Source organism: Phoca vitulina, unplaced genomic scaffold (assembly GCF_004348235.1).
Source record: "Phoca vitulina isolate PV1807 unplaced genomic scaffold, GSC_HSeal_1.0 scaffold97, whole genome shotgun sequence".
Taxonomy (NCBI): domain Eukaryota; kingdom Metazoa; phylum Chordata; class Mammalia; order Carnivora; family Phocidae; genus Phoca; species Phoca vitulina.
The window spans coordinates 1,761,186-1,781,278 of NW_022589800.1; the positions used below are offsets into that span (position 1 = coordinate 1,761,186).

The 20,093-nt window shown below is 48.2% G+C and overlaps 2 long non-coding RNA genes and 1 other non-coding gene across 4 annotated transcripts in view; 2 read left to right on the top strand and 1 right to left on the bottom strand.

Annotated features, from left to right (window-relative positions):
- Positions 1-4,453: 4,453 nt before the first annotated feature.
- Positions 4,454-11,980, bottom strand: LOC116627502. The gene is made up of 3 exons (XR_004298490.1): positions 11,727-11,980; positions 8,309-8,390; positions 4,454-6,296 (listed from the first exon to the last, which is right to left on the bottom strand). It is a non-coding gene; the product is annotated as an uncharacterized LOC116627502 (long non-coding RNA).
- A 67-nt stretch (positions 11,981-12,047) lies between these two features.
- The window catches only part of LOC116627501, a 38,234-nt gene continuing 30,188 nt past the window's right edge, over positions 12,048-20,093 (top strand). The window contains exon 1 of one of the 2 annotated variants that reach the window (XR_004298488.1): positions 12,048-12,346. This is a non-coding gene — a long non-coding RNA (uncharacterized LOC116627501). Of the gene's footprint in view, positions 12,347-12,511; positions 12,876-20,093 lie in introns of those variants that run through there. The other variant, XR_004298489.1, reaches the window with a different exon arrangement.
- TRNAR-UCU lies at positions 12,393-12,466 on the top strand. The gene has a single exon. It is a non-coding gene; the product is annotated as a tRNA-Arg (tRNA).

Consider the following 20,093-nt stretch of genomic DNA (forward strand, 5'->3'; position numbering starts at 1 on the left):
GATTTATTTATTTATTTATTTATTTATTTGAGAGAGAGAGAGAACAAGAGAAAGCACAAGCAGTGGGAGGAGCAGAAGCAGACTCCATGCTGAGTGGAGCCCACTGTGAGATCATGACCAGAGCTGAAGAGTCAAATGCCTAACTGACTGCACCACCCAGGTCCCCCCAATATTTTATTTTTATAGAACTTGATCCATTGATCCTAACATTCCCTTAGAAGAGAAAGTCAAGAATAGCCATATATATATATATATATATATATATATATTTTTTTTTTTTTTTCTTAACACACAGGGTTGGGGAGGTTGGGGAGATGGTATTCCAGCTATCCTAAGTTACTTTAAAATTACAGCAATGAAAACATTGAAGTATTGTCCAGGATTACACAAACAGTTCAATGGAACAGGAGAGAGACCATGGTCACAAACCGATGTGGAAATTTAGTGTATGAATTTGGTGTATGAATATAGTGTATGAAGAATCATACACTATATCATATACTATGTTTCTAATCACTGACTGAGGATTGGACTGTTTAATGCATGGTATTAGAATAATAGATTATCTATTTGCCAGTTGGCATGGGATAGGTTGAGCCCTCCCTCATACCATAGGCAAAAATAAATTTCAGCTGGACTGAAGTACTACATTTTATAAACAAAACAGAGCAAAAGAAATTGTTCAACATTATAGAAAAATAGTGTTTAATAATATTTACATTTAATACGTAAAAATACGTTTAACCTTCCTAAGCCAGACACAAAACCCAGAATCCATGAAAGAAAGGACTGACAAGTTTTACTGCTTGAATTTTTTTAAATGATATAAATGTAGATACCATAGACAAAATATAAAAGTAAGTTACAGTCTGGGGACAATTTATTTACAACACATATAGCTAAGTATTACATGGATAACATGCAAAATACCTAATAAATACACATAAAAAGCTAAACAATCCAAAAGAAAAGTAGACAAAGTATATAAGTAGGAATTCTCAGAAGAAACACAGTTATCTATTAAACATCCGAAAACATGGTCAATGGCATTTGGATTTGGAGAAATACAAGTTAAAGCAACAAAGAGACCTGAGATTGTTAAAAAGTATCAAAGACTAGGGGCCTCTGGGTGGCCCAGTTGGTTAAGCATCTGACTCTTTGCTTCAGCTCAGGTCATGATCTCAGGGTCCTGAGATCGAGCCCCGTGCCTGGCTCCGCGCTGAGCGTGGAGTCTGCTTGAGATTCTCTCTCCTTCTCCCTCTGCCCCTCCCGCTTGTATGCGTTCACACACACGCGTGCGCGCGCTCTCTTTCTCTCTCTCAAAATAAATAAATAGTTTTTAAAAAGTATCAAAGACCCATCAGATTGTTAAAAATTAAAATGATGGATCACATCCAGTGTTGGCAAGTGTTTGGGAAAATAGGCACCTTCATTTATTGCTAGTGAAAATGTAAATTGGGGCAGCCGTCTTGCAGATATTTTGGCAGAATGTATCAAAATTAAAAATTGAAACACCAGTGGTGCTATTTCCATAAACCCGTGCTATATGTCTAGTCACACATGAGCACCGTAATTTATGTGCATAGATGTGAATCAAGTCATTGTTTCCAGTAGAGAAAAATGGCAAGCAACCTAAATATCCATCAATAGGGAATTTGTTAAATAAATTATACTATATCTGTACTTTGTGATAACATGTAACAATTAAAAAGAATGAGGTAAATTTATATATACCAACTTGGAAAGATAACCAAGATGTATTGTTAAATGAAAATACAAAGAAAGTACACATGCTATTATCCTTTTTGTATAAAATAGGAAAGAAACCTAAAACAATATATGTGCCTAGGTTATGTTTCATCTACATGTAAATGTGTGTTTAAGTATATGAACTGCTACTTACTGGCCGTGTGACTTTGGACAAAGTGCTTAACCTCTCGGTATTTTATTCTCCCTGTGTGGAGAATAAAGATAATAATAATCATACATATCCCCTAGGGTTGTATAACATAAGGAAATAAATCAATCTATTTAAAGTTCTTTGAATAGTGCATGGCGCATGGTGGACACTTGATGAGTGCTCCTATTATTCAGATCCATGTTCAGCTTGGAAAATTACGAGTTCTGGGGTGGGAGTGAGAATTAAGTCATAAAGGAGGGGGACTCTAATTGTTTATATAATATACTTAATTTGTTTTTACAGTGATCATGTGCTTCTGTGCTGAGTAATTAAAAAATAATTTTAAAAGCTTATTCTAAGGAGATCTATTAAAGATAATTATAGAAATGCAGGAATGAAGTCAAGCAGTTCTGAGCTGGGGTGGCGGCACTGGGAACAGAAAGGGGGTGCTCTGGTTGGTGGTGGCTGTGGGAGGTGAAAGAGAGAAAGGGTAGACGTCGCTCTCAGTTTGAGAGATTGATCTGGAAAATGCTGAACCATGGAATCTTTTCGTGAGGTGTAGTATTTTGAGACAGAGGAAGATTAGTTTTGTTTAAACTGGGTTGAGGGTAAGCTTCTGGGACCCTTCTAACAGGACCCATTCAGTAGACAGCACGTAGAGACTGGAGCCCTGGACAAAGCTGACTGTTTCGATACCACTTTGAGGTAGAACAGCAGGAAAAGTCTCAAGTTCTCAGGTCTCATTTTAAGGGTTCCCGTGTAATATTTCCATTATAAAAATAAACAAGTGTGGCATTCTGGAACAGTCCCTAGGCTAGGGAGACAGAGACCTGTTCTAGCCCATTGTTTATCCATTTCCCCCCCAGCAAACATATATTGAGTAACTACCACCTGCCGGGTCCTGTACGGACTGACGAGATACAAGGGGCTCCCGGTGCTTGCGGTCCAGCAGGACACGGACGTGCACACAGTGAGGGCAGTGCCGTGTGCTCTGTGCTCTACAGGGGCATGCACAGGCGCAGTCACTGCCTGAGGCTGGTGGGCTCCAGTCTGCGGGGGTTGAGGTGGATGTTGGGGAAGATCTTACAGAAAAGGAGGTGAAGGGCCTAAGTCTTTAAGGAGGAGGAGCAGTTTCCAGGCAGATGTGGGAGCGGGAGAAGGGAAGGGCGTTCCAGAAAGATGGAACAGCGCACACCAAGGCATAACCAGAACAATTTTTGGGGGTGTGTGTGTGTGTGTGTGTTTAGGGAATTATAAGTATTTTGGCATTGTGCAACATAAGGCCGGAAGTGGGTGGGGAATGAGAGTAAATGAAGCTGAAAAGAGGGGAGGAATCACATTGTAGATGGCCTTTAGGCTCTTCTCTGGGCTATGGGTTTTCCTTCCAGAAAAATCACCACCACTCTGTCGGCCGGGTGGCAGATGGTGGAAGGGAAAGGGCCAGGTGCAGAAAGACAAGTGAGGGATTATGAAAATATTCCAAGAGGCCTGCCCACGAGCCAGGACTCACACAGCACAGCAGCTGATGGGACACCGAGCACACGTTGAGGGAAGGCATCACGGCAGAATCCAGGCTTCTAGCGCGGGTGACCCGATGGCCAGCCCTGTCTCCCTCGTGCTGTTTTCTATCAAATCAGTCTTGTCCTTTCAATTTACTGTGTGTAGCCAGTTCTATGACTGGGGTGCGGACCTCTGTTAGGACTTCCCTCGGCGAGGGCCTAAAGCCTCCGCACCGCGCCCTCTGGAAATGATCTACCGCACGGCAGCCGAACGATCTCTCTGAAATGCACATCAAATCACAGTTCTCCCTTACTTAAAACCCTTCCCTACCTCGGCATCTCCTGCGGGATTAACATCGAAGGCCTTGGACATGACAGAGGAAGGTCTCCCGGATCTGGTCTTCCAGCCACAGGCTGTCACCCCCTGCCGGGACTCTGGGCGTCAGCGACCCCTCATTTCTCGTAGTTTCTCACACACACGAGGGGTTTGGGTGTAACTTATGCTGGCCTCTCTTAGAGCACTGTTCTCCCCTACTTTCCCCAACACGCATGGGTGCACACATGCACACACGCATGCCCTTGCACGCACACACTCCCTTGCACGCACACACTCCCTTGCACGCACACACGCATGCCCTCGCACGCACACACTCCCTTGCACGCACACACTCCCTGACCCAACCTCTTCTTTCGCTCCGGTGAGCAACTGTTCCTCCTTTCTACAGCTTATTTCCGTGGCTCTAGCAAACCTCCTCAGACCCTCGGAGGGGGTTAGTCTGCCCACATTCTCTATTACTGTACATGCTGCGTGTTTCTCCCCATTTGGGCCACTTTGTTTTGTGATTCTGTTTGGTTTTTGTCTCTGACTGTGACTTTACTGAGGGCAGATATGGCATCTTCAGTACTTCTCTGTCCCCAGTGCCTAGCACATCTCATGACACGTGGTACCTGTTCATGGATTTGCAGCATAAATAAACTAATAAACGAGTGGGTGGGTGGTGCTACCATGAAGCAGATTAGTAGATCGTGAAGAGCAGAAAATTTAGGGGGAAATTTAAGTTCAGATTTGTACATTTTACCATTGAAATGCCTGTGAGTCCTGGAGGGGTGGTTATTTCAAGGTTGCTGAATATACCAGGCTGGCTGTCAGGTGCGGATAGGGAGTGTTCAGCTCATACTTGGTAATCTGTGCTACAGTGTCTTTTCAGATAATTTAGGGAGAAAATAGAAGAGAAGAGAAGCCATGCACACTTGAGGGCAGTGTGTTTGACCACAACCCACAGAGGAAATCAATTTATTTTTTCTTACAACGGAGAACACACATGTCTACACAAATACCTGTACGTTTAACTGGAACATTTCAGGAAATGATACAGGGTCTTATTAGAGGCTGATGCCTTCTGGTGTTTTCTGCTTTATTGTGTTCTGCCCCATCCTGTCTTACCCTATGCTACCATTTCTCTTCTCTTCTATTTAATGGTATGAAATGCTGCTGACATTTTGACTGGTGGTCTGATAACCACTGCTTTTTGGGACCCTGGTATGTGGGAAGGAGGCCCGGCAAAGGGGGCAGAGAAGGAGGGACGAGAAATAGGAGGAGAGACCCGTGCGCCATGGAAAGCAGGGGAGTGAACGTTCTAGAGAGCGAAGATGGGTTTGGTGTGAAATGCTGCAGAAAGGTGAAGTGAGCCTCTTGAATCTGATGATGAGGAAGCCGTTAGTGACTTGAGCAAGAACCTTCTGTAGAAACAGACGGTTTTCACCTCCTTTGTCTCATTTACTCCTTGTAATGGCCCCACAAGGCAGGCGTTCTTACTTGTGTGAATTCTGAAAGGAACAGGCAATCTGAGCCTCAGAGAGGTTCGTTTAGGTGCTCAGCATCACACAGTAAGTTGCAGAGCTGGGATTCAAACCTTGGTCAATCCTGACTTTAAAGTCTGTATTTTTCCAATTGGACCACAGCAGTTAGTCTATTTTTGTAATATTGGATAAGTAATTTAATTTCTATGGGCATGAGTTTACTAATCTATGTAATTACAGATGAGAGGGTTGACAAAAATTATAGACTACAGAAATATACAAAATAAAGAGCAAACATTCACCCACTTAGCATTATCAATTTAATCTTCAGACTAGTTTTTTTTTAATTTATAAAAGTAATAAGATTATATGGTAAAAATTCTACTAATGCAATAAGATTAAAAATGAAACTTAATTATTTTAAAATCTCTTTCCGTTTTGAGCATTCAGTGATTCCAGGACGAAGCTACTTGATCCTTTTGATTTTCTTATTTTCAGTGATGACTGAAGACTAAGCATACCGTCCCCTTCCCCACACTCTGCATGGAGACCCCACTGGGGTGACCCCATAGTCGCATAAAAAGAGCCCTCAAGTGGCCGTCAGAGAGCCCGGGACTGGGCGCAGCTCTGTGAATGACTGGCTGACTGACCTGGAGTGAAGCATCTTATTTATCTGGACATTGGTTTCCTCTGCTTTGACCTTTGGTGACTAAAGGGAGAATGAGCCACTGAGGGGAGACCACGGGGTGGGGGGCTCTCCCACCCTCACCAGGCGCCACTCTCCATCTTCTTAGCCTACAGCGCTGCCCTCCACCCGTGGCCATTCCACACCCTCCTGTCCTGCCCTTGGGGCACCACCCCTCGATCACAAGGGCAGGGAAGAGACTTGTGGGGAAGGTCTCAGACCAGTGTCATGGGATGCCCTGCTCTCAGCGCACGCCGTCTGTGGACGCCTGCCCACGGTGGCGGCAGAAGTCAAGCAGCCCGCTGCTTCCCGGCTGATGACTTTGGGCAAGCCATTGACTGTCCTTGATCAAGGTTTTCCTTTTGTAAAAGGCGGAGGATGATCATCACTCTTTCCACAATCTAGGAGAGTTCTGATGATAAAATGAGATAAAGAATTAAAAATATTTTTATCATCATGATGCCTCCTGTTAATGCTGTTTCTTAGACTCTTTGATGGATAGCATGAGGGAGGACTGTGGAAATCCAGCTACTTCCTGTTACTCAAAGTAAAATGCTTCCCCTGGAGCCTGTGTTCAGTGTGGGGACTGAATGCTAGCTAGGATGGCCTTGAGAAGGGCCAGTCCTATGTTGATAAGGACAACGGCGCACACTTTGTCAGACAGAGGCCCCCTGTCCCTGGGATGGAGATGCTCCTGGTCACAATTTCTGTGTAAACTGATGCCTTGTAAAAGATGAAGACTGTTCTTCTCTTGCTCTTACAGAGTCTACCTACGATGTTTACCTCTAGGCTTCTTTCAGGCTGAGTGGGAAGTGGAGCTGAGGTAGTTAGAGGACAAAGAAATCCCCTTTACTCCTAATATTAGGCACAATCGACGTTCTCGAGCCCTTGGACCTGTGACCAGAATCATTGATGCTTGAAGGGTCTGTCTTCTAACTCTTTGGCCTCTGGCCTAGAGTATCTGCCCTTTTATGGACCAGGTTCTCTGTGGTGTCTGTGAAGATTAGGGAGCCTGGTTGCCAGGCCATCCCCATGTCCCTCAGTGCCAGGGGATCAGCAGGGCCCAATCGGGGCCCCTCAGCTTTAAAGCCAGTGGTGCATGCATGGACCCCCAGGCCTGGAAGTGAAGCAGATATAGGTGTGTTGGAGAGCAGATGTCTGGAGGTGAACATGGCAAAGGGAAGGACCAGCAGGTCATTCCGGACAGGAATCTGGCTCTGCATGGATGGGGTGGGAGGAGATTCAGAAGAACAGGTCCTATGGACTGAAGATTTGGGAAGCAGGAGAGATCTGGGCTAAAGGGCTGGGGCGGGGGGAAGTAAAGAGATCTGGAGAATGAAATCTAGAGGAAGGGAAGAGAGGGCCTGATGGTGAAGGAGCGAACATACCAAGACTTTGGTATGAGCACAGAAATCACAGGCGAGGGAGGAGAAGCTGGGAGGCCTGGGAGATCAAAGAGCCTTACACCCCACAGTGCTGGGGGCCGAGACAGGTGCAGCGGGCTCAGTGTGCCCGAGACCAGGAACGGTGTGTGTGGATCGTAGTGTTTGGAATAGACAGACCCTAGATGAGAATAGATGGGAGTGTCGCCAAGAAATTGGGCATGTCAGAGGATAGACCTTGTGAGGAAGGATTAGGGAATGCCAACGACATGTGGAAAGTGAGGAGATGGACAGGAGTATGGAGAGGTGAGGATGGCGGGGTTGGGGGGGGCGTCCAAGTCAGGACGTGACCACAGGTGATGTGCCTGCTCTGTAGGAGAAGGAGAGATTGAGGGGGTGGTGAGAAGACACAGGAAGAAGATGGGACTGGGGAGTTAGTGCTGAACACACACGAGGATGGTGGCTTGGGGTCAGGACTACAGGCATAGAAACAGAGCCTGGATTCTAAAGAAGAAAAGTGGGGGTTGAGCTGGAGGGGTAGCACCAGGAATTAACTCACTTGTTGGGAAATTGGAGTGAAGCAGAGAGAACATCTCCCTCCAATTTCCCAGAAAGATCTGGTGGGACGTGCTAACCCACTGCTTGTCCTTTCATTAAACATTAAAGCAGTCTTCCTCACACTTCTTGACCAAAGAGAATTTACATCCTTGGAGCATACTCTCTAGAATTCTCTAGACAGTCTCCTAGAGGAGGCCAAGAGAGGAGGAACAGAGAGGCAAACAGGAAGATTCCATCCCCAGATTCTTCACCATTCCTCAGACTCCCTTGGGGGTGGACCTCTGCATGGAGTCTGCCCGTTGTGACCTTGGCGAGTGCCTGGAGGTGCAGCCCATTATCAGGACAGATTGGGTCCAGGTCTACCTTTGGGGAGACTTGTGAGTAACCCATGGCGCTGGGCTAGACCTGGGATGGAGGATGTGATGACTCAGGTAGACTTTGCCCTCCTTTGTCCTCCTTTGTCTTGACTCTGAGGCCCAATTACCTGGATCATCTCACTTCTTCCCTCTTAGAGGATAGGAAAAGGGATCAGGAAGGAATAAACAATCTTCAGCCAGGTTCTTCAGCTGAGGAAGGAAGGAAACAAAAGGCTTTAGGAATATTAATGCTTCGTTATGATGGGTTAGAAAAATGCATGAGAAGAAGAGACAAATGAGCACAGGGCAAGACCCCATGAGGACGAAAAGTCTGGAAAAGAACGGAGGGACCTTTGTTTTAGAGGGATGTCCATCCTGCCCTTCTTTAAGGGATGGGGAGTTATGAGCTGAACATCTGTTAGGTGTGCAGAGTGGGCCTTTCTCCATAGGCCTGACTTCACAGAGCTCCTTTTCAGCCTCCCTGAGAGGTGCTTAGTAGAGGGGTAAAGGGGTGCCGAAAAAGTGATAAGAAGCTGCTGGTGGTTGGGGACACAGAAAATGATGTATGGAAATCACTTCTAGAGGATGTGCCCACAGTGGATGTGAATGAATAAGGTTGGGACATGGCAGGCCCTGGAAGATGAGACTAGCATGTATTGTCCAAGGCTGTGTTGTCCAAATGTCTAGTTCATGGTCTTACTCCATCTAAATCCCTTAGCATTTACAATATATGTTAAGGAAAAAAAAAGAAGAAGATAGTAGGAGGGGAAGAATGAAGGGGGGGAAATCGGAGGAGGAGACGAACCATGAGAGACGATGGACTCTGAAAAACAAACTGAGGGTTTTAGAGGGGAGGGGGGTGGGGGGATGGGTTAGCCTGGTGATGGGTATTAAAGAGGGCACGTTCTGCATGGAGCACTGGGTGTTATGCACAAACAATGAATCACAGAACACTACATCAAAAACTAATGATGTAATGTGTGGTGATTAACATAACAATTAAAAAAGTAAAAAAAAAAAAATCCCTTAGCATTTAAAACACAGGCTGGTAGGGATAGGCCCCCTAGGGAAGCTGTGAATAGGATTTAACTGTATTTGTTCCTGGGCCAACGGGAGATTTTTTTTTGGCATTTATCATATGTATTCCAGCAACACTTTATGAATGAAATAATGTATGAGCATCACCAGTTTGTCTGTGGGGTCAAAGAATGGTATTCAGTTAGAGGCATGAGTAACGCTTGAGTCACAGATCTTTGGAGAATTAAATCAGTACAAAAAATTTTTGGAAGGGGAATATACTCATCTCCTTAGGGTTTGCATAAACAGAAATAGCATACCTAGTTTCAAAGAAGAAAAAGAGGTGCTGTTTTCAGTCATTTTGAATGGCTTACCCTCACTTTTCCTGCCTCGTTAAAGCTACGACTTTCTTTGATGATTTCCCTCCTTATTTTTAAATTAAAAACCAAGTTTAGAGACATTATTCACACCTATCAAGAAGCTTTAGCTGGTTCATGGATGATAAAGTGAAACAAGATACGTCAGAGACATCTCTTATTTGAAAAAATCCCTTGGGCAGTCCAGAGGATTTTTGTTGATATAGATTATGAGTATAAGGGGTCCCAGAAAGGGTTTTTTTGTTTTGTTTTGTTTTGTTTTGTTTGCTAAAATGGGGAGATTGCTGTGGGGATGAGGGAAAGATAAAGGGAGGTTATTCAAGAGGAAGGAGGTGACTCAGGCCACAGAGTCAAGACTTGTAGCTCAAGGGGCAGAGGCAGGAAGGGGATGACTACACCTACACTGCCAGGGCTCGGCTCATCTTTATCCATAGCATTTATTATTGCCCCTAATTTGTAATGGGGAAGTGAAAGGCTGAGAAGTTAATTTTCACAGGGTTTTGAGGCAAGTGAGCTGCAATTGGCTATTGCAGCTGGATCTTTCTGCTTTGAGAGTTAAGGTCTTTGTGTGTACTTGGAAACTTGACACTTTATTTGGTGTGCAATAAGATCGATTTTGTCTTTTCTCCCATACATCTTTCAGAGTAGTTCCTATGTTGGGATTTGCCTACAGGATCCTGGAGGGTGGGACCGTGTCCTTATTTTCCCTCATCGTTGTATCCCCAGCGCTAAGAGAGAACGTTGCGAGCAGTGAATGAGTCTCTTGGAAGGCGCTGGGGAACTGGGACTCTTCCTTCCGGGTGTGGAGAACACGTGATCTCTTCAGATGCAATGAAGCTTTGGGCAAAGCTCAGGACAGATAGATTTCTTGGATATAGGACAACATCTTTAGAGCAGGGGTGTGTGTCTGCATCTAAGATAACTTTGAGCCTGGTGGGATGTGTCCTGAGAACCTGTTTTGCATCCACATGGATCCTGGCTGGCATGTGGGGTTGAACTTCCCTTTACAGGCACATGGACCTCCTGACTCGTCCCTTGACCAGCATCTTGTTACTAGTCACCCCATGTAATGCAATATCTGGCCAGCACTGGGTTTCGAGTGTCAGGTTCTTGGAGTGGTCCAGGGTAGACATATTAAGAAAGGCCTGTTCTATGCCCTTTTGCTTTATGTTTAGTATAGACGCACCATCAGCTTCCCTATTCTGAGCTCCTGGCTCTGGGTCCCAGGGGGAAGACACGCTTGGTTGGTGTGGGTGCTTTTCCCCGGGTGTTAGTCTTCTCCTTGCCCCCTGACCTGATCGAAGCACCTTGGTCCTGTTCTTGCCCGGATCTCATTCTTGGGGCTGTATGAACTGAATGGGCAGGGAAATGTGAGTCTTAGAGTCCTAAGGGCCCTTCAAGACCTTCCGGTTGTCATGTTGTTCTTCACTTGGCCATCAGCTGGTCTCATGGGTTAGAAGGAACTGTCTTGAATTGTGATCGGAGTCAGTTGGCAGGGGCCAGGGTGGTGGGCCACAGAAGCACATGCTGAGAGGGGAGAGGAGGAAGCGTGCGTCAGCTCTCTGCTTTTACTGTAACCTTGTAAGTGGGAGTGGGCTGGCGAACACTGAATCAGTCTTTAAATCAGTGCATTATCCTTGGGAGCATAGAGGCCAATTTTCCCCTGATGCGTGTGGCAATCAAACAGGAGAGAAAGAGCTGAAGGTGAGGCAGGAAGGACTTGGATTAGACATTCAGGAGAACCAGCACAGGGGAAATTATAACCAACAGAGATTAGGGATTGCATCTTCTCAAGGAGGCTTTTAAAAATAGGAACTGTTTTCTTGGATTTGGGCGGGGGTGGGGGGTCTGGAGGTCTTTATATATGGTTATGGAGGGCTGGCCGATTTGATTGCCCAGGGATTCCTCTGGCAAGCCCAGCAGCTGAGAAACCCTCATTCTTTAAATTAGGCAGTCCTGGGAAGAAAGAATGGCAGCCTTGGAGCTAGGGAGGGTGGGGGAAGGGGAGCAGGTAGGTTTCCCGGAGGGCTTTGTGAGGACCACCTGTATTTCATTAGGGAGCTTACCCTCCTCCCTGTATGTTCTCCCTCCCTCTCTCCCTCTCTCTCCCGCGCTCTCTCTCTCTCTCTCACACACACACACACACACTCACCACTCTTCCGTCTCCTCCCCATCCGTGATTCCAGTGAAGATGCTGAAGGCACATCACATTAGACTCTGGGTATCGCTTCCCCGGGCTTGACAGATGCAGCTCTTACAGCTGAGAGCTGGACCAGTCTCCCGGAGCCCGGCTTCCCCGCCTGGCTGTGCCGCCACGAGGTTCACACAGCTTCTTTATGGGAACAGCTCCTTTGTCTCAGGGAAGGAGGGCTTTCCTAAATCCCCCAGCTCTGCCCAGCCCCTATCTGAGAGTAGCGGGACTGGGATGAAACCACAGTGAGGGAGAGGGGTGGAGGTAGAGCCGGCTCGGTTTGCTCACTGGGCAGGGTGCGCTCTGCTTAATTAGCATGAGAATAGACAGACTTTCCTGCATCCTCCCTCAGGGATGGAGAGGAAGGAGCAAAGGCTCTAGCTCCATCCTACCCCATCAGAGCTCCTGGGACTGAAAATGACTATGGCCCCATTCCTCTGATCCCCCAAGGACCCAGGACCCACAGTGTTGAGAAAAGCTTTGACGGAGCCGGCGGGTGGATCTCCACTCCAGATTTTCCAGCTGTCCCTGCCCCCCCACCGCTCGGGAGCAGGATGCCGAGATGGCTGGTGATGCAGAAGGTATGTGCTTTTTCAGTTCTGGTGCTGATGCTGTGTGTGTGGTGAGGTCTCTGTGGCGCAATGGACGAGCGCGCTGGACTTCTAATCCAGAGGTTCCGGGTTCGAGTCCCGGCAGAGATGGTCACCTGGCAGGTGCCTCTTTTATTTTGTGTGCTGTCATGCTAGGTTGATAATTGTATTTATCTGTCCCCGGAGGTTCTGGGGAAGAGAAAGGAAACCCCTTTCCTTGGGAATCCTGGACCTCCTCTCCTTTTCCCTTCCCTCCCCCTTCATTCTTTCTCTGTTCCTCCTTTATGGATTTTCATTGTCTCGGGAAGGCTCAGATGTCAGCTGCCTGTCTCTGCTCAGCGGACTGACACAGCCTTTGAATCCTTTGCTTCCTGGGGAATCACTGGCACACAGGGACCGAGGTGCCAGGCCACGGGTTCTGGGACCACGGTGGTTGGTTCCCTCTTTCTCCTCTGAGAACACAAAAAGGCAGACTGACCCACATGCATGCCCATGAGGAAATGTCCAGCTGTCCTCTAAGGTAAGGGCCCCCTTGACCGGGGTGGGTCAGGAGACGGATGGGGTTGTGCAGAGGACAGTTTATTCACCGTCTTTGTCATTGCTGGGGCTTTTTGTGCTAGAGCTCATCACTCGCTTCCTCATCTACACGGTGAGAGGCGCTCATTGCTCTCGGCGGAATAAACTGCACAGAAGTACACGAATTATGGGGCAGATGAACTTGTCCCGGGAAACTCAAAGGTCTCACGCTCCTGTGGAAAGTTGGTAGCCTTTCCTGTTTGCAGGGCAAGCTCAGAGGGTGGTGTGTGTGGGGAGGTTATTTCTATCATTCCCTTTTTCCATCAAGACATCTCCTCACCCCTCTCTCGTGCTGCATTCCCTTCTGCTCTTCTTCCCTGCCTCATCTAATGGCCACATTCAGCAAGATTGGGAGCTTGGGTTTCTATTCTGGGCTGGTCTGGCTCTCTCTCTCCCTCGAATATTGAGGCCTCCAGTCTATTAGCTAGAGGGAGCCGTCCATGCCAGGAAGTGACCTCCACCCCAGGTGAACCCAGGAAACCTGAGACACACACCTCTCCTCCGGCTGCAGGGGAGTCAGCATCTCTCCCACGTGGGGCTCTGCTCGGACATCCAGCGGACACAGTCCTGCACTCAGGCTCTGGGAAGCTGGCGTGGGGTGAGGGGGCCAATCCATACTGGGTTCCGCCAAACCCTGCCAAGAGGTGGGAACTGACAGGGCAGTTAGGGTGGGAAAATGATGGTGGGAGACGGATGTTTTCTGCCTTTAGGGCATCTGCACATTTGTAGCAAATTGAAACTCCTCAACTTCTTTTGAAGTACTTTGGTGCTTTAAGGGACTTAAAATTCTTGCAGTTAGGAGCCCACAGATATTAACTCTCCCCCACCAGCCCCGTGGATGTGCCCTTTGGAAGATACCAGGGGGGGACCAGAAATTCCTGGGCAGACCCTTCTGGAGTCTTTCTTTTATTGTTAGCTCTGCCTGTGCTGGGTATTTTTGCTTTAAGCTCTGGCCTGAGAGGAAAAATTGGTGTCTGTGGGGTGGGGTGGGGAGGGAGTTTGGCCAAGTGGCATGTCATCTTTTTCAACCATGCCCAGAATGCTACTTCGTCCTGGTTTCCCTTCATCATTCTATTGGAACAGGGCCGCTCACAGTGAGAAGTAGGGAGGTTGTTCAAGGTCGGGGCAAGGGTACAAATTCATTATGGCCTGTTCCAAGGTTTGCTCAACTCTAGAAGCTTTCTAGGAATAAAGCCTCCCTGACATTGTGGGGGTGGGAGGTTGGGGGTGAAGCTGGGAGGGATGTGTGCCCACGTGGGCACTGAATTGAGATTTGTTGAAATGTTTGTTGAGGGTGCAATGTAGCCAGCTCCTCGGCTCACTACCAGCGAGGACTGAAGCCGTGGACAACCCCCAAACCTGATTTCAGCCAATCATGTCCATTGTAGACCTGGGAATTTGAAGACCATGGTTTAAGAAAACCTCTCTGAACTTGAACTGCTTACTTATAGTGACAAGGTTGTTTTGTGTGTCCTTCAGACGGGAAAATGATGAGAGAGTCCGTGATGCAGCTCCATAGGCTGGTCAGCTCTGCGTTCTGTGTCCTCCGTGGGCAGGAGGGGTGCCTGGCTGCCAAGTGGGGAAAGGGAAGGGTGCGGACGGTCAGCCCCTGTCCAGCACACCCAGGGCAGCTGTGGGCCATCAGCTGGGGCTGATACTGACTCGTGCTGCCCCAGGGAAGAGGAGGGGCTGAACTTGCCAGTTGGTGGAATCCTTCAGAGAGCAGATGCTTCCTCTGTGTCTTAGCTGGGAGCCTCGCCTCAGCCAGGTGGGTAGAGGTCCCTGCAAGCTCTACCACTCAAGGGAACTAGAATCTTCCACGTGCTCACACGTCAGCCAGCCTCCGGCTACCCCAGTCTCGGGGGGTGGTGTCCTGGGGACTTGAAGAAGGGTATCACAAGCACTGGGGGCAAGATTTCTCACACTGGTAAAAATTTCTTTATATGAGATAATAGCTTTCTTCTTAATACATGAGAGCTAACTTCTGATTTATGAATATCATAATTTCTGTATTGTAACAATGCTCAGAATGTACAATAGAAATTGGCGCTTTTTTTATAAAGTCACTTCACTGGAGGACTCAAATGCTTCAGCGGCGCTAGAGCTCGTCATTAATTACAAGGTATGCAGGCAAGATGTGCCTTATTTATTACTGTATTCTCAGTGCCTGAAATATGGTAGGCACTTGATGGATATATTTAAAGAATTAATGCTGACTTAGACTGGCTATAATTTATGTAGATGGAAGAGGAAGAAATGTGGCTTCTAGGGATCAGGAACACAGGTGGTATCTTCAGGCATTAGTTCGTTTACTTTACAAATATTCATCGGGCTCCCGCTTCCTGCCACCTGCCACGTCCTAGGTCCCAGGATCCACAATAGCGTCGCCTGCGTGTTCCCGCCGCAGAGATAAAAGACAGATGGGCAAATGCCATTATGATAGCATTGTAGGTAGAGGTACCTGCGGGAGGAACTTAACTGAGGAGAAGAGGTAGACTGATGTGAGGCATGGCGATCACGGAAGACTTTCACAGGAGGAGACATTTGGGTGAAGAATGAATGAAACCAGAGAGATCAATTAGACCCAGAGGGTGGGCATTTCAAACAGAGAAAGAGCCAGAGCAGAGACCCTCAGCTGGGCACGAGGTAGATGGCTTTGGAGGACAGCACCAAGGTCAGTGTGGTTGGTGTGGAGGGAGACGTGGGGAGATGGGTTCAGACATTCATATGGGGCACGTCCCAGAGGGTGATGCTCCTGTCACGCCCAACTCGGCCTTGTAAAGTCAAGCCAGTGTTTGCTCGCTTCTCCTTTACTCTCCAGCAATGAAATTCATAGGTCATGTAGGCTTCCTGTGCACAAAATTTAAAAAGTTATAATATCCTCATTGTAATATAAGACAAAGGAAGTAAGTGTGTAATAATTGATTTCTATGCTACACTAGCAGTCTTATACTTGAAGAATCACCTTCAGTTCAGTGCCTGTGGATATGTAAGTGCAGTAAAACGCAGGCTTGCCTCCCGGCCGACTTAAAACTCATGAGGGATGTACTGTGTACACCGCACCAGCAGGCTGTGACTCCCCAGACTGGTGAACGCTGTCGATAAATTTGTAATCCAAACAAATTCGATCTTCTTGCAAAGACTGCAGCATTTTGCATTCACGGATATTTTAGGATGTTTTCAATCATGCAGAAAGCTCTGTATTTATATGTAAAAACAAGTTAGATTCGAGGCCCAGACACCAACAGCTAGCTTTTCAGTAGGTCATTCAAAAGAAGTACACAACAGGAGGCGAGTCTGCATTGTGTGAGATGCATCTGCCCCTTGGGGGACAGGACACGCAAGCCCCAGGTACCCTTCCTCTCTACAACTAGTTGTGGTGCCCAGTCTTTACCAAAACAGAAATTACACCAGATTTTCAAAACACTTCGTCCCGGCAATTCCAGACCCACCGGCCAGCGCTGACTTAAGGCTTGCAGGTCAGGCTTTCCTTCATGCTAATGAAAATCATCAGTGGGTTTGAGCAGAGGAGGGATGGAATCTCATTTACATGTTACAAGGCTAATTTTGGCTGTGGGTGAAGAATAGTGTGGTTGGGAACAGGGGCGTGTTTGCAGGTCTGCTGGATGCAAAGCCTTCTAGAAGCAGCGAGGTGTGGCCCTGTGGTTCCCAAGTGGTGGTGCTGGTACCACCGGCCGTGGAGGGTTTTATAACAATATCCACCCAGAAAAGTGATTAACCATCTGTGGAGAGCTGAGCTGGCATGGATCACTTACATTCTGTCTGAGAACTAATTACGTGTATTTATTGCCATTACAATGGTTGTCACCTACTAGCAAAAATGTGCATTTTGTTTGTGTTTAAAAGCCATAGCAAATGGAACTTACTCCCCCAAACGTTATTTTGGTGTTTATGTCCTCAGTAATTTCTATAAATTATAATGGAACAGGATGTCTGTAAACTTCTCTGTGTCCTCCCTCGGAGTTGGATCTTTCTGCTTCGGTGGGGGTGATGTTGTTCCACCGGGACCTCTGAGGAGGGGTCCCTTGATGGAGCGGTGGTGGGACCTTGATATGATATGAGGTGCTGGGAGCAGGAGGTCAGCAGAGGAGGTGACAGCCCGGGGACAGCGGACCTGGGACTTAGTCTGAGGTCTTGCTGTTTGCTGGCTCTATGACCCGGGCATGCAATAGGCCTCTCGAGCCCTGATTTCCTCATCTAGAGACGAGCCAAATAATACCTAGAATTAAATAAGGTAAAATGTCCAAGTGTCTGGATAGTCAGAAACACAGTAGGGGCCCAAACACATACCAGCTTCCTTTGTTTGTGGACAGTGTTCCAGCCATCAGGCTGGTTTCCTGGAGACCATGGTGAGGACGTGGGGGACTTAGCCACGGGCCACATGTCACTGTCGCTTGGAAATGCCTGGGCATCGTGGAGTGCCGGGGGGAGTAGAAAGGCACAGAGTTACCCTCCGAGGGCATGTCCTCTCCCTGCAGTCACTGTGGGGGCCCTGCCTTTCTCTCTGGGGCTGAGCACTGAGGTCGTGCAGGGATCCTTTGCAGCCTGGGGAACAAGCCTCCACAGGCCTGTGGAGAGGCCCCTGTAAGCCTCTTAGGCGAGCAGTGCAGGGCTTTAAAGCCAGGGATGAGGCAAGTCCATCCCCACGGTGTGGGGGAGAGGAGCCCAGAGCGAGGCTCCTGACTCCTGGCCAGGGCCCTTCCTGGGAGCGTTCCCTGCCTCAGACCCGCCTCCGTCCCGAGTCTGGGAGGAGCGTCACCTGGAAGTCACTAACAGCCCCTCATCATCTTTTCTTTTGCTACATCTATAGGCCACTTTTGAGGAGAGAAATGGCAGCATCCAGAATAGCAGACAATTTAGAACCAATTATATTTATTTTGGAGGAATACAAAACCTTTTTTCTTTTCTAATTATGCACAAACTTTCTAACAGTGTTTTCAAATTTTTTATACTTGAGCATGCTCCTAACAGCAGAGGAGAGTGATTGCCGACCCCCAGGTGTCAGGAGCGAAGGCTAAGTGGCTTTCGCCAAGCACAGCATTTCCTTGAAGTCTTACACTTTTTGCTACACTCTAGTACAAATTTTGGGTTTTAATTCCTTATAGCTACACTTTTTAGATACAAAAGTAATTAGCTGGCCTTAAATCTGATAATAAAAGTGGTGCCTGGCATACCCTAGTTACAAAAGAAAATAAATAAATTAATATTAAACATGAGCTTGTGACCCCGGAGCATCCACTCAGAGATGAAGGGGGAGATACTCCGGAGACAGGTTAAGGAGCTGGAAACCTGGCAGGGAATGCACATGAATTCATTACTCATTCAACAAACATTTGTTTAGTTCCTACTCTGTGCCAAGCATTGAGCTAGGTCCTGGGACACACTGACCAGCAGAAGACACGGATGATCACACATAAAATCGGGGCTGTGAGTGAAGGGGCGATCCACGGGGTGGGGAAGTCTGAGGTGGGGGAGCTGAGCTCTTCAGAGAGGCCGGGGAAGCTTCTTCTCGGCAGTGGCCCTGGAGTTGAGTCGGAAAGATCAGTGGGAAACGGCGAGGCAGAGAAAGAAGGAAGGAAGGAGCTTCCCGGACTGAAGTGTAGAGGTGGCAGAGAGAACAGAGGAGGAGAGGCGAGGGGGGTGGCCCCACCAGGGAGAGGGAGGTGGAAGGTGGCGGCAAAGCGGAGTCAGAGAGAGACGTGGGGGGATGACCCCACACGGCTGCATTGGAACTGCAGCGGGTCGTGTCCTTTTCCGAAAAACGAAGGGAAACCCCTGGAGGTTTTAAGCCAGAGGCTGCATGATCAGATTTGCATTTTAGGAAGATTGCTCCCACTGCAGCTCAGGGAACAGCGTGGAAGGTGCCTGGGTAGATGCCGAGCTGAAGGAGAGTTCCACCTGTGGGGCGTGGCGCGGCTGGGGGGAGGGGGTGGTGGCCGTGGCTGTGGTGGTGGAGACAGAGTGGAGAAGCTGGGTTGTAGGGATATGCAGGAGCCGAAATGTGCAGGATTTGGTTACAGAATGGAAATGGTAGAAAGAGGAACGAGTTGCCCAGGACGACTCCACGATTTCTGGCTCGCATCCCACTGACCGAGGCAAGAAACACTGTAAGAAGAAGAGCAGGTGCAGGGCAGAAAATGGTGAGCCCAGCTTTGGACTTCTCATTTTGAGGTGCTCTGAGATCTCCAAGAGATGTCGGGTCAGGTGTGTGTGAGGTCGGGAGCGGGGCCCGGGTCTGAACTGGTGATCTGATTTGGGGAGTCCTCTGCATGTTGGGAGCCAGACGTTTGCGTGAGGTCACCTGGCGGAAGGTGCAGAGTGAGAGGGGCCAGGGACAAGCTCAGACGACTCCAACATCGAGGAGAGAAAGAGAAGTTGTACCCGGAGTGTCCGCACAGGGCTGTGGTGTTACCGACACGTCCAGAACGGTCATAACCCAAGTTACCGTTAGATTAAGTGCATGGAAGTCGGTGGTGGGAGCTGTCTCGGCGTCTGTGGAGGGTCAGGGCAAGAAACCGGACGGGAGCGGACAGCGTGCGGGAGGGAGGTGAGCAGGTTGAGGCAACTGTCAGGAGTTTGGCTGAGAAGCTGTGAGCGGGAAGGCAGGGGGCGCCAAGCAAGAAGAAAGACATTTGTTGTTTTCTTACTTTAAAATGTCCAATTATGGTCACTTTCACACATAAATAAACTAGATGGGATGGTACCGTGATCCCTCGTGGAGCCATCACTCAGTCTGGACGGTGATCAGCTCATGGCCATCCCGTATCTGCACCTCTACCCACTGAGTTTGTGTTTTAGCGGCAGAGACTTGAGCCCCTTGAAATCCACGGGGAAGGAAATCATTGCGAAGGGGAGTGTGAATAGTCAAGAGAGAGAGAAGCCAAGCACAGATGATAGCCGGGGTCGGTGCGAAGGTGGGGGGACTAAGATGCCGTGAACCTGAGAAGGATTTTTGGGAAGCGGGTGGGTGCTCCTTCCTCACTGCAGCGCGGACAGCATGGAGTGCAGGTGCGTGCAGGTGCGTGCAGGTGCGTGCAGGTATGTGCAGGTATGTGCAGGTGCGTGCAGATGCGTGCAGGTATGTGCAGGTGCGTGCAAGTGTGTGCAGGTATGTGCAGGTGTGTGCAGGTGCGTGCAGGTG